The following is a 21542-nucleotide window of genomic DNA, read 5'->3' on the forward strand; positions in this document are numbered from 1 at the left end:
ATCTGTATGCAAATCCTACCATTCAAATTAGCAATGTTCACCTTGGTCATTGCAGGTAAAAATAACAAATGCACGAGATGAAGACATCATTTTAAATTTTAGCTGTCCATCACAATTTGTGTATTAATAAGGTGGGTTTTATTTTTAAGGCAATGCTGGTAACACAAGAAAAACAGGAGCACATATACAGTTTACAACATGTCTGCTTCTATCTACATGTCTGTCTTTAGGGATTGATACACAGTGGATTTAATAAGGGTGATCGATGAGTGATAATGTCTTTTACCTGGATTCACTTCATGAGTGCACTTAAAGTAATGTAATGAATAAGTTGCCCTTGATGTTTTGTGTGCTCAGTTTATGTTCAGCATTCAGTCAGTACTGTATGTGTATGGAGTTAGCACAGTGCAGTGAAAAGCACTGCTGCAGTGCCACATAATTCCCAGAGCACGCCTTCTCTCTTATTCAGCAGCCTATAATAGCTGTTGCTCAGTTGTTGCTGATGTAAGTAGAAACTGTATGAGAGGGCATTACTAGCCTCAGGGGCAGTGCCACTTATCGTTAAGGTGTAAGGGGCCTGTAAATACTGTATATAACACCACACCAGTGCCCCTTAGTGTCATAATGTGGATACTACAGATGGGTCAGCACATAAACAACAATTTGTGCTTGTTAAGACGATCAAAATTGTCCCTCAAGACATACAGACACACAGTGATGGTAAGTGGACGTCATGGCAAAAGAAGTATTAGCAACATAAATATTTGTGCTGTTCGGCTATTTGCAGCTTGATTATCATTGTTCCAAATATTTATATATGTAATTTCATAATTTAGCCACTAGAGAGCGCTCTCACCTTTCTGTATGCAAAACCGCAGCGGGTCATTAGAGGGGAAATGAGGGGGAATTCCTTTTGCTGTTAGAATTTACTAATAAGGGAGGCAATTCCCTGAATATTTTTGCAATTACATGCTTCTGCATGAACCCTCACAATTTAATCTAAATAGGTGTAGTAATTTTCAGTACATCTATTTTAAAGAGTGGTTTCTAATAAAATATTCCTCGGAGAATTAAATGTCCAAGCTGATTTTGACATGATATTCGCTCATTTCTTGCACCAAGAGCAGTTTTTCACACTCCTGAAACATGCAGAGATTAAAAAGACTAAATGTAAAATGGTAGATTTTGGATCTTATACAAGGCACTTGATCATAAACACATGCTATTATAGCTCTGGAGGTAATGAACGTTGCACCAGATGTAGCCTTTTCAAGGCTGAGAGTGAGCTGTTTTGCTTGAAGGATCTTACAGAGTTGGTTGGTAAGAGTGGGGAACATACAGGGACCCTTTCTTTCATCTCACTCATCCTTACTTTTTGGGCATAGTACATGGTCCGGTGAGCTGTGGTCACAAGTATCCTTCATTCATATTTCAGTGGTCTATCTGAATTAACAAAGGTTTCAAAGCTTGACTAAAACTGCACTGTCGGTCTGCACTCCACCCTCAGCCTTAGTGGAACCCCCCGCAGAGGCTTTGCTGCAGAGTCAGACCGCAGCGTGCCTCCAGCAGAGAGCGAATTACCCCTCTGCTGTTATTATAGGTGGGTGTTTTTAAGATTTGGAAAGCTGCTGTGTCATTTTTGCTAAAACTGAAATAGTAACAGAAACTTTTTTACAGTGACTGAAAGAATTGTAAAAAGTTCTTGGCAAAGATCTATACATAGATTTACGTTTCAGGCATTTATAGTCACTGGCACACTGTGCAACTGACATCGACACAGTGCCAAGAAGAGGGAAAGGCTAGAGGAGAAATTTTTATTTTTTCCAATGCAGATGAAAGAGAATGACACTATGATGCCAAAGAAGAGTCATAGTATAATCTGGTTTACTGTCAAATCCACCAAAGGAATGCTCAGGCCTTCAGGTCTTACTTCAGAGCCGCATTATTGTTCCTCTCAGCATGACGTGTGTGTGGTAATCATTGGCTGCTATGACAGGATGAAGAGGAGCTCAATGCTGCTTTTGAGTGGCAGAATTCGACTGATGCAGACTGAATATCCTGCCTGCGGCTTGGTCCTTTTTCCTTTCAGAAAAACCTTAAACTGTGGATTTACAGAGAACTATAATTATAAATCTGTGGATGACAACAAATCAAATTGAGTGTTGAGTGTTTAAAACAGAATACAAGAAAAAAGTTAAACTGACGAAAACCAGTCAGCCTTCCTATTTTGAACTGACATGCCTTTGTTCAAGCTGCTAAATTTGTGATTCCTCCCTCTAACTGAGACATCAGCAATATGCAAATAACCTCGGAGTAAGTGCACTCAAGAAACACACTTATTTGTGAATTTTCTTTACTTGGGCCATAATGATGACACCATCTTTTCAGTGTTCAGAAGAATTGCTTGCACAGTAGAACTTTTGGACACAAAAAAATCTGCCACATTTGGATTTTTGAGACTGTAAAAATGTCATAAGGGGTTCTGGCTGATGTAATTTTTCTTTCTGAGCGTAGTAGTAGAAAAAGAGCTAAGAGAACTTGAGCTGTCTTGGATAAAGTGAATGTGGAGATGTATTTTCACCCCCAAACATATAGAAATTCTTTAAATACTGCAAAGCTATTTTGACTACCAGTGTGTCTGAACTTGAGAAGTAATAACAAACATATTTTCTACCACTGGGCATTGCAGGAGTCTGTAAAAATAACCAGAGATGAGAGATCAGTCATATACAATCATGTCCTCTTTCAGTCATATCCCTCCATACTTGGGTTGTTGCTTTCATACTTCATTCCAATCTGTGAATCCGTCTGCTATCTGCCCCCAGGAGATACACCCCCTTCTGGACCCCTAACATGGCAATTCAACAGCAGACACTCTTTAAATTTTCCATGCCAGTAAAGTGGTCTTATTTTCCAGATGAATGAAGTAAGAGACAACATGTGTCATTTGCAACTGTCAGATTTGCATCTCTATGACGCATATGTTCTCCTCTAAGTACATTGGTTTGAGGGTCAAAGCATGCTTTATAGTCCCTCTTCGCTCAGAAATGTGTTTTACTTATTGTTACTTCAGCTGGATGTTTGGCCTTCACTGTACAGAATGATGTGTGTGCAGAGTTTGGCACTAGAAGGTTGTTTTCTTATTCATCTGCTGAAGGAAGAATGTTTCTGTGTGCATTGGGTCAGCATTTTGATGTAGATTTTGCGACATTATTTGGATGCCAGTCGTTTTCCAGCATGCAGCTTTCAAAAGTGTGATGTGTAAACTTGAAGCCTCCAGTGCACATACACTGAAAATGAATTTTTCAGTGAGGCGGGAGATATCTTGCATCCACCAGTTTGAAATGTAAAATATCAGGTAGGTTTCAACTTGGTAATTGAACTTTTTTGTGGATAAATCGTATCAGAAATTCAAAGCAGAGTATGTTTATATGTCTTAAAACAGTCCAGGCACCCTTTATTTTCTTTAGTGAAATTAGAAATTATTACTTCAGGATCATGGACTGATTCTGCCTGTTTTGAAAGATTTCACCTCTGATATACAAGCCATAAAAGAATTGTTATCGTTCAGAAAAACACATTAGCACAGTATCAGCAGGGGTCAAAGGAAGGAGACTTTTTTGTTGCTGCTGTAAAATGAGATCTAGCTAGTTTGAAGATTACTCTGCTTGGAGAAATAATTTGTGCCTGTATGTGCTTTTTCCACAAAAATAGTTATTAGCAGACTGAGACAGACAGGTAGAACTCTGTAGGAAAATGTACAAAGGCCAGACAATATCACTTTTTTGCTGGGCATCTAGACTTGATGTCAAACCAAGACCTGGATCTGCTTTAAGTTTACTTAAAAAGTTTACTGTAAAAATGAGCATTCATACACATATGGTCTGGGTTTATATCCATTTCACACAGAAATAGAAGTGTCCCCGAATACAAATATGTTATTTGGCAAAGCATAAATAGTGTTTTTTTATGAATATTTGTTCATACAAATATCTTAAATATAAGAATTATTTGTTTTCGAGAAGAAAAAAAACCATGTTGAATACCAGCGCTCAGATCGGTTACATCATGATCTCAGTCTCTCTCCTCTGCTCCGCTGTAACATCTATCAGCAGGTCTCAACGAGGAGAGTCACATCCACCTGCTACATGACGCACATTTCCTAATTTGGACATCGCTCCTGGAGTTGGGAGTGTTCACCAGAGATAAAGCTGAGCTACTGACACACATGAAGTGGTCCCAAGGGACTCTCCGTACCCTGTTGTCCCCCTTCTCCTTTCCAGAAAGTTAGGTTGTTAGGCAATAAATGAAAAGTACAAAGCAATAATTGCCTTTGAAGTTCTTACCTACACGTTACATGCTGTGCTGTCTCTATGTCTGTCTGTAATGAGGTGATGAGTAAAGTTTTAGTTCAGTAGTCAGTGCAGTCGTCTATGATCTGGGGGACTCCAGTCCGAGACCCCGTGTGGAGACCTCCTTCGTAAGGTAGTTTATTCATGAACTCTTATTGTAACACTTTAATTTTCTAAAATGAAAAGTGTAATAAAAACAAAAACAAAAACAGGATTTTTAAGCCTCTTTCCACTTTTATTCAAATACAAATGTAGATACAAATACAAATACTGGGCTCTCTGCACATCCCTACACAGAAAGCATGTTATATAGTCTTTATGTGGAGAAACCATAGAAACCACTGAAAAATTAAATCCACTTCAATACTCAAGGATCCTCAGCATAAAGTCCATTATGGTATTGACAACCCCATCTATTCACTCCGTGCTGTTAACCACAGGAGGCAGGTCAATACCATAAGCTGCTCTGCTCTACAAAAAAAAAAGGCCAATGTACGAATACTTCAATAACATTGTAATAAATAACAGTCTGATTGATTTGCAATTGATTGCAAAAAAAGTTTAAAGTGGTTGATAACAAAGAGAACATTCCATCCTCGTTGATGTGCTAACATCTTAATGGGGGATTTGACAACATGGACTCATCTCTCACGGCAGCTACTTGGCACCGATCCAGTCTTCACCACAGGGAGAAGAGAGAGACAAAGAGTCAGTAGATTCATAAAGGAGAGGGCGGATCAATGCAGGGCAGAAAGACATGCTGTGTATCGTGGAGCAGATTTATAATACGGTTTTTAATAGCATCACACAAAGAAAGATTGTTTTTCCCAAAACGCTCCTTCAGGAAGACGGCTGCAGCAGCACTGGACGTTTTCTGTCTGTACTTTTGTCTCATTTGTCACTAACAGTGTGTCTTTGTCTGCCTTTGTATTCAAGCTATAAAAACTGATGATGGAAAGCTTCTAACTTAAAAACTCATCTCCAAATCTTCTCATACTATCAGTCAGATTCATCATTTTTAAGCATATCACAGTCAGTGTCTCCAGCTTCTCCTGGACAATGTTAAATGTCTACAGAATAAACCTGAGTGCCAACTTGAGAGACACAGCAAAGACCTACACTAATCTTCATTCTTAACTGTTACTTGTGGGCTTTGTTTAGTCATGCCGCTCCCAATGAAACAACCACCCCTTTCTGCTCCTTGGGAGAAGTGGGGCAAGTGCAGCCGCAAGTCTATGAAATATGTAAAGAGTAAAATCTTAAGCCTGCCCACCATTCCAGCTGCCATGGGACCAGGAAGATTGGGGTTAGGAGGAGGGAGGGGGGGGTTATGAACAAGTACTTTACTCCATCAACCATTACTGCTGACCCAGATTCGCAGATCACGGTGCATGTTAGGACATCATAGTTTTATTCACACATTTTATCAGCATGTGCATACCTATAGGTTTGGATATCATTATATTTCAGTACATACTGTACCTCTTGAGCCACACATGCAGTAAAATGATCATTATGTTTCCCATGAGGCACATTTATAAGTATTGTAGATTTGTGTCCTTCTTACCTGTCATGTTTCAAAAGCTTGTTGATGTTTTCATATTTAGATCACTTTACTCTGAATCAAAGTGTCATGAAGCATACATTAATGCTTCAAGTCCTTGTAATGAAACACAATGCTGGGAAATATCATCACCATCACTGTGGAATCCCTATAGCGCCTACATGGAAGCCTGCTCATACTGACCATTAGAAGATCCCGTACAAATGTGCTTACAGTGAAAGTGATGGGTGGCAAAATCCACAGTCCTCATTTACAGCAAAAAAAGCATTTAAAAGTTTATGTGAAGATAATATGAGGCTTAGTGGATACAGTGGATATCTTCTACAGTTACAGTCCTTTTAGTTAAAAATTCCCTCTTTGTGTCTCGACGGGCAGCGTTTTCCTGTTCAGCTGCAGTGGGAGTACAGTAATAAAAAGAGAGAATTTGGCACTAAAAATCAGTAACTGAAGGATGTCTACTTGATTTGACTAATTTGGATGCCTCATATTATCTTCAAATAAACTTTTAAATATATTTTTGTATGGAGGTAGGGGTGTGGATTTTGTCCCCCTTCACTAACATTGAAAGTGCATCATGAAGGGATCTCTTAATGGCCATTATGAAAAGGAGGAATGGTTACAGCAAGAAAAACAAAGGACAAACCTAAAAAATGCCTATTGTACATGCCTAATATGCCTAACCTATCCTTTAATTATTAATAATAATTTTATTCTGGTGCTTTGGAAATCAGCCTAAAAAGCCCTAAAGAGATCAGATCTACTTTCCCTACTCTGCATAACTTAATGAAGGCTCCTGAAGGGATAAAATGATCCCACTTTTTGCCTGTGCAGCTCCCTGCATTTCAGGAATTTTCTAGAAAAGAGCGCAACTATCTTGAAACAAGAGGCAGATCAAGAAAATGATATTTTATTCACTTAATGCTGCAGGTGGGTGGTGGCTCCAGATATATAACCACTGTGAGACAGGAGATAATGGAGTGAAGACAAGAAAGGAAAGAAAATGGGGAAGAAAGGAGACACTCAAGTTGGCAGAGACAAAAGATACGAAAAGAAAGGAGGAAATCCCAAAGAGTGGGAGAGAATTCTCAGACTGCATTAAATTTTCATGTGTGTTACACGTTCCTCCAAGAACTACTGTCTCACCGGAGGAAGCGACACAGACAATGTGCTAATTTTATTTTCAGCTTCAGTGTATTTTTTGACATCTCATGAGCATTAAAATGAGTAAAAATAAATTAAATGTAAAGTTTGTGGACAAGTATTTTTTAATCAGAATGAATGGTTGGATTATACACCAAGCTTATCATAAGTGCCGCTGGGTCTGAATTATACAGTAATCAATTTATTCACATCTGGGTATTTCCTCGTTCTTTTGCTGTGGGTTTTATGTCCAAAACCCGAGGAGATCGAAGCAGACTCACTATCAGCTCAGCCATTGCAAGAGCAAAATGTGCTATTGGGACCAGATGAAGAGTGTGAACTGTAATGTGCAGGGAAAATGACATTACTTCATAAATGTATTACTTCTTTCTTTTACTCTTTATTTTTTGCTCATTATTTAGTGTCGTAATCATGCTTCTGCCAGTGTTGGTGTTCGTTCTCTATTTGATAAAAAGTGTAAAATCAGAAGTCATTAGGCAAATCAGACCCTCAGGCCCTTGAAAGTACAAATATTTGTAGCTTAATTGAATAAGAGACCACTTCTGAATAAAGGTTGGCTATTTCATATAGTCTGAAAGAGAACAGGAGGCCAAACGCAAATAGGTGAAAATAGAAAAATAGGTACCTGTATTTAGCTCAGCTGGTGCATGGGAACTCACACATTTGGACACTTTTCAGAACTGTACTTTTACTGTCAGCTGTCATTTCTGTGGGAGGTTTTAAAAAGAAATTGAAGATCTACTTTTGTGACACTGCCTTGAACCGCTAGCCTAATTTGACACCACTTGCTAGCTAATCAGGTCAACATGTGCGCATGCATCAAAAGTTCTAACATGCAAAAATTGCTCTGTTCGATACGTCTACGTGACTATGTCAGACTGCACACATGTGCACATTATGTTAGTGTGTGCCATTTGTTGACTGCAGACATTTTCATTCATTATTTTGTATTTTATGAATAGACATATAGGCCACAGTGTATGTCGTATTAAACTTTATTAACATGGATCAACAATTTTCTTGCTAGGTTGCTAAGGAGCCCTTCTTGGCTCAAGATGTCATGGTTCTGTCCCCGTCTGGCTCTATCAGTCCACCAGATGCCCTCAGTGTGTTTCTGCTCAGTGTGACTTGCATATTTAAGTTATATTCATGTGTTTGCTGGATTTTTGGTTTTCAGTTTGCCCTTTGTTTTTCCTCCTGTGTTCCCAGTCTGCTTTTCCCTCCACTCTTCCCTCCTCGCCTGCCCTGCATCATCCTCATTAGCCCTGCCCGTTTCCTAGTGTTTTCCCCAGCCAATCAGCTTGTTTACCGTTCTCCTGTTTCATCTCCTCATTCCCCTCACTTTTCAGAGTTTCTCCGCCCATCTCCCCACCTGCACTTCATCTCCTTATTAGTTCAGGCTGTATTTAAGTTCTGGTTTTCAGTTCATTCTTGTTGAAGCCTTTGTTTTGTTCTATATTGTTCAGTCTGCTCTGTTTGTTCTGCGTTGATCAGTTCAGTTTTTTTGCCTGCATGCAAGCTAAAATAAAGAAGTTATTCTTCAGTTCCTCCTGTTCCTGCGTCCTACATTTGATTCCATCTCCTGCTACTCTTCTTGACACAAGATGATGCAAACCGCACTGGCCTGGCTATTTGTTTACGTAGTTAAAGACGTATGAAGTGCTTTGAGCTGGAGACAGACTTAATCACATCGCTGGGCTATGAAAGCATATATTCTTTATGTTGTAAGGAAATATGAAAGGCAGAAATGAAAGTCAGACGTCTCTGGTCAGTGTGATTTAAATAAGGAGTTTTTTGAGCTGTAAATAATGTAAAGATATTCCAGTAGAGCCCCAGAATATAAATGTAGGCCTAGTAATATGCATGATATGTCCACTTAAATTGAATTTTTTCTTGCGCAAAAAACATATCAGATGCAAATTATTGCTCAAAGCAGATTATTTTTTATATATTTTAAAACATGTCAGGGAGGGAAGGGTCTTTAAAGGACCAGTATGTAAGATTTAGTGACATCTAGTGGTGAGGTTGCAGATTGCAACCAACTAAATACCCCCTCCCCTTCCAAGTGTGTAGGAGAACCTATAGTGGCTGCGAAACTCACGAAAAACGCAAAAGGCCCTCTCTAGAGCCAGTGTTTGCTTTGTCCTTTCTGGGCTACTGTAGAAACATGGCGGTGCAACATGGTGGGCTCCGTGGAAGAGGACCCGCTCCCTGTGTAGATATAAAGGGCTCATTCTATAGTAATGAAAACACAACTAACTAACTACTTACTTTCAGATGATTATACACTAATTAAAAAATACCCATGAATATTATATTCCATTTCTGCCAAGTCTGTTGCGCTAAATGCACTAAATTATACACACTGCACCTTTAAATCCCATCTAATAAAAATAAACTTATTTGTTGCTGAGGTGGTGTTGTGGCTCCTGGGGGCCCCACATTGTACACCCCTGCCATTCACTGTGCCTGCATCCGCGCTTCAGTCTCCTCCTCCCTGCCAGCCCCGCCCTCAAGGAGTGACTTAGTGTTGGAGAGAAGAGAGAGAGGGACTCTGCAGGCAGACACACACACACACACTCATACACACACTCACAGAGTCACACACACTAAGGCTTTTCTTACCAGCTCTGCCGTGTCTTTACTAACAGGACAAGTTTAAACCTCCAGGATATCACTGTCGGCTCCGCGCTTTTCTCTCGCCCCCATGTGAACATCTCGACCTGGAGTGAGGTGAGTGCAGAAATTTAAACATGTTGCCAGTTTGTTTGGGGGGGGGGGTGAAACGCTTGTAACTAAACGAGGGGGGGGGGGGGGAAGAAGGGGATTTTTCTCAGAGGAGGAAAAAGCGGTAGAGGAGGAGAGGCATGTCCGACTCCTGTTCTTCTTGGAGCAGTTTTAGCCAGCTCACTTTACCGCCTCCGAGGGTCACCAAACGCCTTGATAACCTGCATTTAAACCGGCGAAAAAGCGTCGTTTCCGCTGCTGGCGCCTGTAAATTTCTGCTTCACGGTTTGTGATTAGCAGAGCCGCTTCAACATCCTCTCCGGGATGTTGCCATTACACCGCTGCACACTGTTACACATGGCTTTTCCTACGAGCGCTACAACGTTTCTCTGCTACTTTCTTTGCCTGCTGGGACACTCGGACTCAGTTTGAAAACGGTTGAAAGCTGCAGGGATTTATTTTGCGTTTACTTTTAAAAAGTCCCGAGTACCAACGAGTAAAGCTCTGCGGAGCCGAAGCTGGGTTTTGCAAACTGAAGTCTGCAGGGGAGGAGCAGTGTCGTCTTCTGAAGTTTTGAATGGAAAACGTGTCCACACCTTCCAATATCTACAGCATGTCTGATGCTTTTAAGTTTACTCATCCTCTCCTAATCCGTTATTCAAAATATGTTGTTTGGGTGGCTTTTTTGATTTTTTTTTTCATTATTGATTGATCAATTAATCATTTAGTCTTGCAAATGTCAGAAAATACTGAAAAATAAATCCAGAGCCCAAGATGGTGTCATCAAATTGCTTGTTATATCTGACCAACAGTCCAAAAAAGACACAGCACATATAAAAGAGAAAAGTAGCAAATCCTCACAAATGAGAAGCTGGAACCAGCAAATGGTTAATTGATTGGTAAAACTGTTGTTGATCAACTCTCTGGCGGTCAACTGTAATTGACCAACAGACCAAAACCTAATTTACAATTATATATTCAGCAAGTTCTCACTATTTGAGAGGTTTGAACGACCAACTTGCTTGATGAATGACTCTGTTCATCTACTAATCATTACAGCTAGGGCTGCAAAACTAACTATTATTTTGATTGTTGATTAACCTGATGATTTATTTTCTCAGTTTATCGACTGGGCCATCAAAAGTCAGCAAATGGTGAAATATCGCCATCACAAGCCCAATGCAATGGCTTCAAATGGCTTGTTTTGTCTGGCAACAATCCAAAATCCAAAGGTATTTAGTTTACTATCCAACAGAGCCAATGGAAACTAGAAAATGTGCCTATTTGAAAAACATTCAATGGTTCCAACTGAATGTTTATTTTCACTTAAAAATGCCTCAGACAGCTAATTGATTATCAAAACTGTTTGCTTTTGTCAATTGATGAATCACCTAATGGACTGACTGTTATGGCGCTAGTTCCGGCCCTACAATGAGCGTTAGTTATACTTTTATTTCATCTTTCACACAGTAAAAAGGATGCACCTCATGATTATTTCCATTATTGATCATCTTTCACATTAATTGAGTAGCTGCTTAGTCTATAAAATGTCAGGAGCTGTTACCCATGCACATCACATTTTCCCCAGAGCCCAAGGCGAAGTTTTCCAATGTCTGCTCCATTTGAGTAGCTTGAACCAGTGGATATTTGGCATTTTTTCCTTAATAAATGACTTTAACCACTCAACTAACTGAGCGACAGTCCAAAACTTACAATGACATAAAAACAGCAAATCTTCTCATTTTAGAAGCTGAGATCAGCAATTTGTCTTGATAAATAAACAGTTGATTATCAAAATTGTTGGAGACACATTTTCTGTTGAGCAGCTAATCATATCAGTACAATACAGACAGACAGACAGACAGACTAGGCCACATTAAAAATCTATGACATCGTCAGAACCATGATGACATCAGAACTGTACCATTTACAGGCTCTTTCTTTCGCTGTCGCTGCTTTTGCTCTCATGCTCTAATGCACTCTCATGTTCAGCGCACGCACACTCAAAAATGGAAAACATCTTTTGGCTAGTGTTTGTCTCACTTTGTGCCAGATGGACACTTTGTTAAGGTAGTTGGGTGGTATCCCTGTCTGGCTGTGTTGGCCTTTTAAATGTTTGATGTGTGGAGATGTCCTGAGCGGGTTTTCTCCTGCTGTTGCTCTCAGCATCTACTCCGGCTGTCAGCTTGTGTTAGAAATGGGCTGCTAGAGACAGTACAGTCTGCCTTCATGCGTACACGCCCGCTGGACATGCAAACAAACTTGCATGCGGTTGCTCTTATATGAATATACAAGTGATGAGGTGTGTATGCAAACATACTAAGACACCATTCCTGAAAATGACACGCAGGTCACAAACATCGTCACCGTGCATCGACACTATAATGTTTGATTACATATTGTAAAATCTGTCAATGTCGTATGCACAAAGCTGGAGGCTGAAGTGGACAGTATATATTTTGTTTCAGCTTTGACATGTGATGTTCCCAAAGTCCAAGCTGCAAACTAAGATGTCTTGTGTTGTCCTGCCAAAAAGTCCACAACCCAAAGATATCCAGTTTACTGTTATAGAAGACTAAAAAAAACTAGAAAATATGAATGTTTAAGAAGCTGTAACCCTAGCAGAAGGTCAAAGTTAAGACTGATTGGATTTTGAAAACAGCAACAAGTTGTGTGAGTTGACTGAACAGCAACACAAAACATATGATGATCTTTTACCTCATTAGAACATATGTAATGTATCTGGCAAAGCTTGAGTTTATAGCTGAAACAATTAATCAATAAATCTAATTGTCAGTTGGCAAAAAAAATATATATATATATTAGCAAATTTTTCAAGCAAAACGTTGGGCCCAGCCTCTCAAATGTCAAGATTTGCTGCTTTTCTTAGTCTCATGTGATAGTAAACTCAGTATCTTTAGGTTTTGGACTGTTGGTCGGACAAAACAAGCAATTACATGACATGAACTTGGGCTTTAAAAAACTGAGATGGGTATTTCTGTTTTTACTGCAGACCAAGTGTCAATCAAGAAAATAATCAGTGGATGAGTCAACATTGAAAATAATCAGTATAGTCGCAGACCTACTCGTGTTTTAGTTCTTAAATATTGAGTAAACTTGTGTTACTTCAAATAGTTTAAAGCGAAACCTCAATAGATTTGAGACACATTTTAAAATAAATCATATTTAGTATTTGAATTAAATTGGATCAAATGCGATTGAACCTCTAAAAATGTTTTAGATCTGTAATTGAAACATAAAATCTTCAATTGGATCCATTGAAGACACCAACCTTGTTTCTGACATTCCTTGATGAACCACCTGCTTTTTATGGTAAGAAAAGTTCATTAATGATATGCTGATCATGGATTTAAGCCTTGACTGATAAAGGAGTGTTATCTGAAATAGTGTCACGTTGAGTCAAGCGGAAAAATAAACAACTGGCTTATTTTACATCAACTTGACTGTTGCATGAATGATACGGTCTCTCTAGATGAAGCTAAGCCGATATTTGAACTTTTTTACAATAACTGAGGGGTATTTTTGTTGTTTTTTTTTGCAAAACACAACCCCAAAATATTTTAATACCTTCTTGCCATTCTTTTTCCGGACCTAATCCACACACTGCACATTATCAGTGCACTCCTCCACGTTACAACCAGTAATTCGTCTGCTATTTCAAATGATAAATCATTAGGCTGTATACAGTGTCATGGCAAAATTAGATTCCTCTGAGTGTCTGAGTGAGCCGTCTCTGATCTCTGAGGAGCCTCTCTCCTCCGCTACTCCCTCTTCACTGATGAGCTGCCTCCATAATATATTCTCTGTAGTTTTGTACCCTAACTGATGTTTAATTATTCCGACACGGTGATTTGGCTGTTGCTCATAAAATATTGAAACAGAGGCGGCCCAGGAGGCACGCTGAAGGAGACAGGCTTTACTTCATCCTTAAATACGACTTGGAATGGAGCTTGGGCACCGACAGCTACTGACATCAAAGCGAGTAGGCACAGACACACAAGCACCGAATAAGTTGTTTAATGACATCTGTCCTTTTTAAAAAAAAAAAAATACAATTTCCTTTTGCCAGTGCTAACAGGAAGTCCTTTTTGAACGTTTGAATTTGGAAATCTGTGCCTTGACCTCCTGCTGCTTAAGATGTCTTCTCTGAGCCGTGCCTGAAACCAGCGTGCTTGCTTAATATCGAAAAGCGATTATACTAGATCAGCGTTCTGATTACAGCTAGCAACCGGGCACTGCCTGCTAATCTGGAGTGTTAATACTGCGGGCAGGCAAATCTCAAGGTAGCTATCAAGGCTACTTAAGAGGCCCTCAACTCCCCATTTCTGGGCTATTTCTGTGAAACAAGTACACACTTGTTCCCTTGATGTTGATTTTAATGTCTAGCTTTGGTCTTGAGAGTTAATACTTTTTCATAGTGGTTGAAGTGAAATTATTAAGGAAGGAATGTTGGTTAGATACATTTCACTTCACACCCATTTTCAGAAATGTCTGAGTCAGACGGAGAGAGAGAGCATTTTAAAAACCGGTGGCAAGAAAAAGGATGTTACTCCCTCTTTTGTGTTACTCCCGTGTACGTTTTCAGCCCTTCATAAATGTGCTGCAGTGGTATGAAACAGTACTTGTATTCGATTCTAATGCAACACAGAATGAGACCAAATTAAAACCGCTGGGCATGTAAATTATAGTGGACTCCATATTGTGCCAGTAGCTGTGGTTTTTGGCTGCGTAGATGCTTAAAGTGATCAGTGGACACCATGATGGATCCCCTGCTGACGGGATATTTGAACCCCTCGTGTGACCGCTCGCTGAGCGGATAAAACCACAAACCTCGTTGTTTTGTAGAGAAGGGCTTTAGCACCCTGCTGTCTAAATTGATCGGCCCTGTGTGTGTGTGTGTGTTCATGCTCAGATTTGTTTGCTGTTGAGAGTTTATTTGCAAATGGTCGCTGTCCAGTTAAAACCATGTATCTCCAAATGCTTGAGATAAGTTAAAAGGCTCTTTATGACTTAAAGGGGTCACATGTCCAGGTCTATGTTTATAATCTGGGGTTCTACTGGAGTATCTTTTGCATGATTTACAGTTTTTAAAAAGCCCTTTTTTTTATACTCTGCTCTGATTGGAAGGTGCATCACAGCAGACTTCTGGCCGCTCGGGAGACTATGTCAACAAATCATGAAACAAACTGTTAGTAGGATTTCACTTCTTTTTCTTGTTCTTTCCTCGAAATGTCAACTTCTCAAAAACACCTGTACATGTTTGAGCTGAAATCCGATCTGAAATATGAGAATGGACAACAACCCATTGAAAAAGCCTTAGCAACAACCTTAGCAACCTTGTCGGCAAGATGGAACAAAATATTGCAATTGAAGTGTTTGAAGCCTGGGCTTTTGACTCGCAGGGAGCATTTCTACACATGTTAACTTAATGTTTAGCATAGATATATGACATCATAACAGTATATAAATAACAGAAAATCACAAAAAGCATAATATGTCCCCTTTAAGACTGTGTTTTTCTTATCTCTCAGGGCTCCACCCAGCATTTATCTGAAATGTATAGATTATCTAATCTATAATTTCAGGATGAAATTTCAGTTGAATTGCTGCAATTAGCGGATTCGCTGGTGGAGGTGAAGTAAATGTGTGATGCATTTGCATACCAAGTTAAACTTTGGTGGACTTTTAATATGCTAATTTGCACCACTGACCAATTGTAAAGTCAGTTCCTCTGCTAGAATGACTAGTAACATGCAAACAATCAAAACTTTCTCGGATCATCAACTATACAAGTAAAATAACAGGCGACACTCCATCCCCACTATCAAAGCTCTAAACCCAGTCCATTGATCTAAAACAACCTGTAACACACAGGACCCTTCACACCTCCTCCACAACTCATTCTAAGCAGCAGGTCGCTGCTATAACTCTATCCAGGGATAATATATTTGAAATTGCTTTCATTCCAACAGCCATAAACATGATAAACAAGTTATGAATAACTTATGCTAACTCATACACTTATTTGTACTTTGGCATCTCTCTCTGTTTTTTTTTTTTTTAATACATTTATGAGACCATTGTGGGAAATGATGCAAATTGATAATCATGACTGTTTAATGGCAATATCACATTTTTATAGGATTTTTGCATCAATGTAATGATGTACATTCCTTTGTTTGTTTATCAATAAACAATTCCTCTATAGATTTAGCAGAAAATGTATCATATCATGATATATTGATATTTTGATATGAAAATATATTTACTGTGATTGTTTTATTCACCCCTGCAACCAATTCTAACCACTGCCCAACCTGCAAGTAGTATTTCCAAGAATGCAAGAATGATTTTTTTTTTGATGCCACTTTCTAATGTGACCAAGCACTTAGATTCATACAATCCTTTTAAAAATGCATTGCATTATCTCAAAAAATCTAATGCCGACACGCTTAAAACAAAGATGTTTTTCTTAGTTTACATTGTTGAGCCACTCGATTCTCTACTTTTTGTACAAATCTGCATTTCTGCATACTGACATTCATGAAGCACAGTGTGTTGTTGACATTAAAAGCAAAATTAAAACACATCTTTATAGTCTTTCATGCATATAGAGTGTCCCCTATGACTCAGTGTTTTCACATCCTTTTCTGAGCCGATCCTGTATTTGTAGCTCTTTTGCATGTTTCTGTGTAAAAAAAAGCCCATCAGAGAAACACACCCACCAATCGGATTCAGGGAAGCATTGTGAACAGGAAGTGAACTCATAGCTTGTGGCCTGCACTCTGTGTTCAGGAAGGCGTTTGACCGAGGGGTGCATTGTAAAGGTTTTTTCCTCACATTGTTGTGGAAAACACAGCAAGCCTCTCTGCTCCAGTTTGAATCTTGCACATGGTTACTCATATGAACATGAAATTCTCTGATTTTTTTCAGTGTCGTATTTAAGATATGTTTTCTAGATATACAGTATATATCTAAAAAAAAAAATGCTTTCCAATAGTCTATAGTGTGCATATGAGGCCTTATGAGTCCATTTATTCTGCTCTCATGATGAGCAAAATGCCTCTTAGATTATAGAAACACAGCTGTTGAACTTCAAAGGCAAAATTCTGCCAACATTGAAAGTGTTGTTGAAACAGTCCCTGTGTGTGTGTGTGTGTGTGTGTGTGTGTATATGTGTGTGTGTGTGTGTGCATGCTTTTTGAAGGCTGTTTTCATGAATTCTCCCTCTGCTGTTTGAGATGGGCTCTTTAATGTCTGGTTTGCTCTGTCTTCTGTCTGTGCTCTGCACCCATTGGTCTAAAATTGACCGCACGCTCTCGGTGCTTGGTTGTGCCTGGTATCACCAAGGCTATGGTTGGTGTGAGTGTGCTTGTGTGTGTGTCTGTGTGTGTGTGTGTGTGTTTGTCACTGTTTGTGGTCTGTGCCCTTGGTGTTGTTCCTTTTAGGTAGGCCTTCTGTATGAGCGAGTGTGTTAGATAGATGTGTCTGCAAATGCCATTTTTTAGTTCAGTATGGCTCACTCTGCAAGAAAACCCTCAATATAAACACACACACATTCCTGCTCATTCACATACCACACTGTTAACCGCTAATGTTTTGCCCATTAGGTTTTTAAGGTTTTATAAACTAGGGATAACCAGTGCTGTTCAGCACAGATTTCTGAAGAGCAGGATCTTTTTTAATGTGTTAACAGCTGTATCTGTTTAAATATTGATTACTGGCATAACTCTGCCTGAAAGCTTCCTTTTAGGAAACCTCAGAAGAGGCAACATGTTTTAAGTCTATTAGTGTCTAGACATGATGCTGGTGATCCCCAGCTTGTCTTAACTGATCAGTGCCAGTTGCGGCATTAGTCTAAAGAAGTTGCAGGGACAGGCAGTGGAGCTGTGGCAGAGATACGGTAACAGTTTGTGGCCTTTATTGCAACAGCTCTGATCAATTCTCTACTGCCCAGGCCGGGTTTTACCTTCCTGTTCAGCAGTCAGCAGGCTCCCAATAAATCAAGATGAGGAACCAACGGTCTGCAGCCTTTTTAAAATGTTGCCTTCATGATACTTCCACCTTTTAGATACTAACAAAACACCAAAAACCGGAGATAATTTGAAAACGTCACATAACAAAATCACATGTAAGGATGGCATAGATATTTGTTTTCTGTTGTTTCAATCTGTGCTATGTTTGTGTAAAGCTGGCCAAGAAATGGTGTTGTTACCTGTTTAGGCGTACAAAGGGAAAATGGACAACAGTGTACAGGTGAGGGGAGTGATGTCAGCATGACTGAAGGGAGGCCGATCGTTCATATGGACAGAATTCTGCCCATAGCCTGTACACGCACCTTTCAGACCCAACCCGATTTAACCTGCCTGGTCCTGCAGAATTTGAGACCCCAACTTGAGGCTGTAAGTGTGAAAAAAGAATTAATTGTTTTATAATACCGCATATAAGCTCCACTGCAAATATTTTAATTGCCAAGTACTTTGTGACAAATAAATTAATTTAATGTTACATGCTCCCCGGGACGTCGAGAGGTCCGCTCGAGTCCCGCATGCTTGGTAATAATTCATCTGAAGAGTTGGGTCTCCGAGACTGTGCTAAGAACATATACAGACTAACTTCTCAGTTCACTTGAATGCATCAGTTTTGGACAAAGTTGTGCAGAAGTGTTCATGATACATGATACCACGTGTAACTTCTGTATTGATTCAGCCAGCTGTCCTCTCTGCGGGGAAAAGCCAAACAACCATATATACCTTGAGCAGCTTCAAAAATAGAAAATCAATATGTGGCGGGTCATTGTTGATATTGTGGCGGGCCGCCGCAAATAAATGAATGTATGGGGGGAAACCCTTAGATGAGCTTTCATGTTATTTTAGGCTCATAGAGGCATTTTCTTGCTAACAGTGCTATAACTAGGAATACTACTGTGTCATTGTGATTGATGATGATTTTTATTTGACCTTCATTTTCTTTATGTGAACAAAACCTCAAGTGACACCTGAGCTCACTCAGCAGCAGCGTTTCGCTCTCTGAGGAGCACCAAACTGTCTAGCAGGAAAAAAACAGATTGTGATGATCAATTGTACTTTCATTCTTTCTTTTTTTTTCTCTCTGCTTTTCTGAATCTAACAAATGCAGGGAGGCAGATCTTTGTTTTTTAGCATAGTGAAATGAGAAATCAGTATGCGCAGCTCTTACGCTGCCCATGCCTGCAGTTACTGGGACAGTACAGGCCCACTGCGCACCCATCTTGGTTTAGCATTAGATTAGAAGTGACACTTACTGCAGGCTGGCTGAGTCTAAGCCTTGTTTACTCTGGCTGGGTCTTAGCCGGGGACTCAAACCATCATTAGGCAGTGAAATGACTCAACAGTGGGATAGAGCTCCAGACAGGGAGAGAGAGAGAGAGAGGACACTAAAGAGGGGAAAAAGAGTAGGAGGAACAATTTAGAAAATAAAGAGAAACATGAAAAGGATATTCCTGAATCTGCCTGGAGATAGAGTGAACCGGATGACCGTAGCAGGAGGGGCAGTCAGAACCTGGAGGCCAGGGCGTGCTGTGGTCAAACCCTTTTATAAATAAACAGACAGATTCGTCTAAAATAAACACAAATCACTCATGTCAGTGCGGAGCAGATGGACGAATAACCCCACCCAGAACCGGGACAACAGGCCCTAAACATGAACTACTGCTGTCGTGCAGAAAGGCTGCAGGCCAGGTTCTCCCTGCTTTGAGGTTAAGGCCTTTTGTAAAGCCACCCACACAAGAAAATTGGGTCCTGCAGAAAACAGCCATTCAGAGACCATTTATCCTTTTCAAAATTGAGTTGGAGAACGAGGATCAGTGCGGAGTCCTCTCAGGAAAGGCCGGGAACCCTGGCTGGAGGCTCTGGATATCCCTTTGAAAGCTGTAAACCTAGTTTGGTCGCTGCTACCTCAGACTCTTGCTGATGTAACAGAAAGAAATAGGCTCATGATGTGCGGTTGAAATAAAAGCCCGTACATTCACAAAAAAAGCATCTCAAGGAATAAATAGGAGCCATCACACAATAACGAAGATGACAAGCTAATGGATACCCAAATGACAACAAAGCAGAGGAAGAAAAGTAAATAAAATATTATTTGGGCATGGAAGGACCTGAATCTTTACTTAAAAGTGTTTGCTGGAGAGAAGAGGTGAATTATATTTCTTCAAAGTTAGCCTAATGGACTGTAAGACAGGAATGCAGATGGCTAGGTCTACATGAGAAGACTCGAGCCTCTTAAACACATAGAACTTACAACATTTTAGGTTCAATTTTCTGGAAAAGTTCACGATAGTTCAGCGGTTCACACACAGGTCTTCTACTGTATATGGAAAAATGACTTATCTTTGTTGAATATGCAGTGCTTGTGCAAGACATGGCGTTTGGCTCGTGAGACTTGGTAATTCACAATGTTAAAGGTAGCTTGTGGAGTTTTTGACCACTAGTGGTGCTATGGAGCAACTTTACACGAGTGGGTCTCAGGTTTGTTTGTATCGTGCAAACCTCAAACGGCAGATTCCTGCTGGTAGTTTCATGATATTCTGCTGATTGACTGTTGATGTTGGTAACATACAAAGAAGTGTAGCAATTAACCTGCAAAGGTAGCGGAGACAAACACGACAAGCTAGCAAACCTAGGTGTAAACAATCAAAACAAATAGTTGCCAAATAGTCTGTGGTTCCAGCTTCTCAAATGTGAAGTTTTTTTTCTCTGTTTTATATCATTATAGATTGAATATCTTTGGGTTTTGGGTTTAGTCAAACCAAACATGCAGTTGCAAAACAAAAACACCTTTTAATTCTGAGAAATTTTTTCACTAGTTCTTAACATTTCATAGACTAAACCATTAATCAAGAAAGTTTGATCATCAGTAATTAAAATAATTCATGTAAGTTGCAGTCAGACCTCATGGATACACACAATACATTTTGGCAATTAAAAAGTGAATTTAAACTCCACAGGGCACCTTTTAATCTTCTCATTGGCTTGCTGGCTTTATGTAAAACCATCATCCAATAAAAATGACTTTTCTCATGCTTTCTCATGGAAATCCATGGCTTTTGTTCTCACTAGAGCTATGGAAGAAGATTTCTGTAATCACAGTTCCTGTTTCCTGAAGAAGCTAACATGGAAATAAAACATTCACAAGTTTAAGGTGCATGTAGGAAAGGGGTTGCAAACACTTGAAAGGATTGCCTCTAAATGGTGCAGTAACAGCGATGATGTTTATCGGCAAGTCTGTTTTACTCGCTGTCTTGTTTCTGCCTCTCTCTGATAAGATTTAATCCACTGTGTTAATAGACCTGATTCTGACCTCATGACCTGTTTGAAGAATATTTCCTTTAGGTATGTTACGTGATGAAATACAGGCACTGTTGAAAGTACAAGTACCTTATCATGGTTGATTTTTAGTTTTTAGGCCTCCATGGCAGATCCGGCTTTGCCGACAAGAAACCTCAGTTTACACGAACAAAGATAAACAAGAAGCTTACAAGGTGAGCAGTAAGAGTGCTGTAAATCCTTCAGGTTGCACAGTGTCTGCTGGTTAATCTGGCCTCCCTCTGACCTGCTGCTAGCTCTGTTGTGGCTCTGTGCACAGATGGAAAATCTGTCTATATCTTATAGTTACAAGCAGCAGATCTAGAGCTAAAATTGCTTTTCATTTAACAGAAGAGTTACGATTTGCATGCT

At 39.7% G+C, this 21542-nt stretch overlaps 1 protein-coding gene across 1 annotated transcript in view; it reads left to right on the plus strand.

Moving 5' to 3' along the window:
• Window positions 1-9608: 9608 nt before the first annotated feature.
• Window positions 9609-21542, plus strand: part of ppp1r16b (protein phosphatase 1, regulatory subunit 16B) — an 88654-nt gene continuing 76720 nt past the window's right edge. The window contains exon 1 of the mRNA XM_044347785.1: window positions 9609-9810. The gene's annotated coding sequence lies outside the window, so the exon portion shown is untranslated. The remainder of the gene's footprint in view (window positions 9811-21542) is intronic.

The sequence above is a fragment of the Thunnus albacares genome, chromosome 4 (assembly GCF_914725855.1).
Source record: "Thunnus albacares chromosome 4, fThuAlb1.1, whole genome shotgun sequence".
In the NCBI taxonomy this organism is placed as follows: domain Eukaryota; kingdom Metazoa; phylum Chordata; class Actinopteri; order Scombriformes; family Scombridae; genus Thunnus; species Thunnus albacares.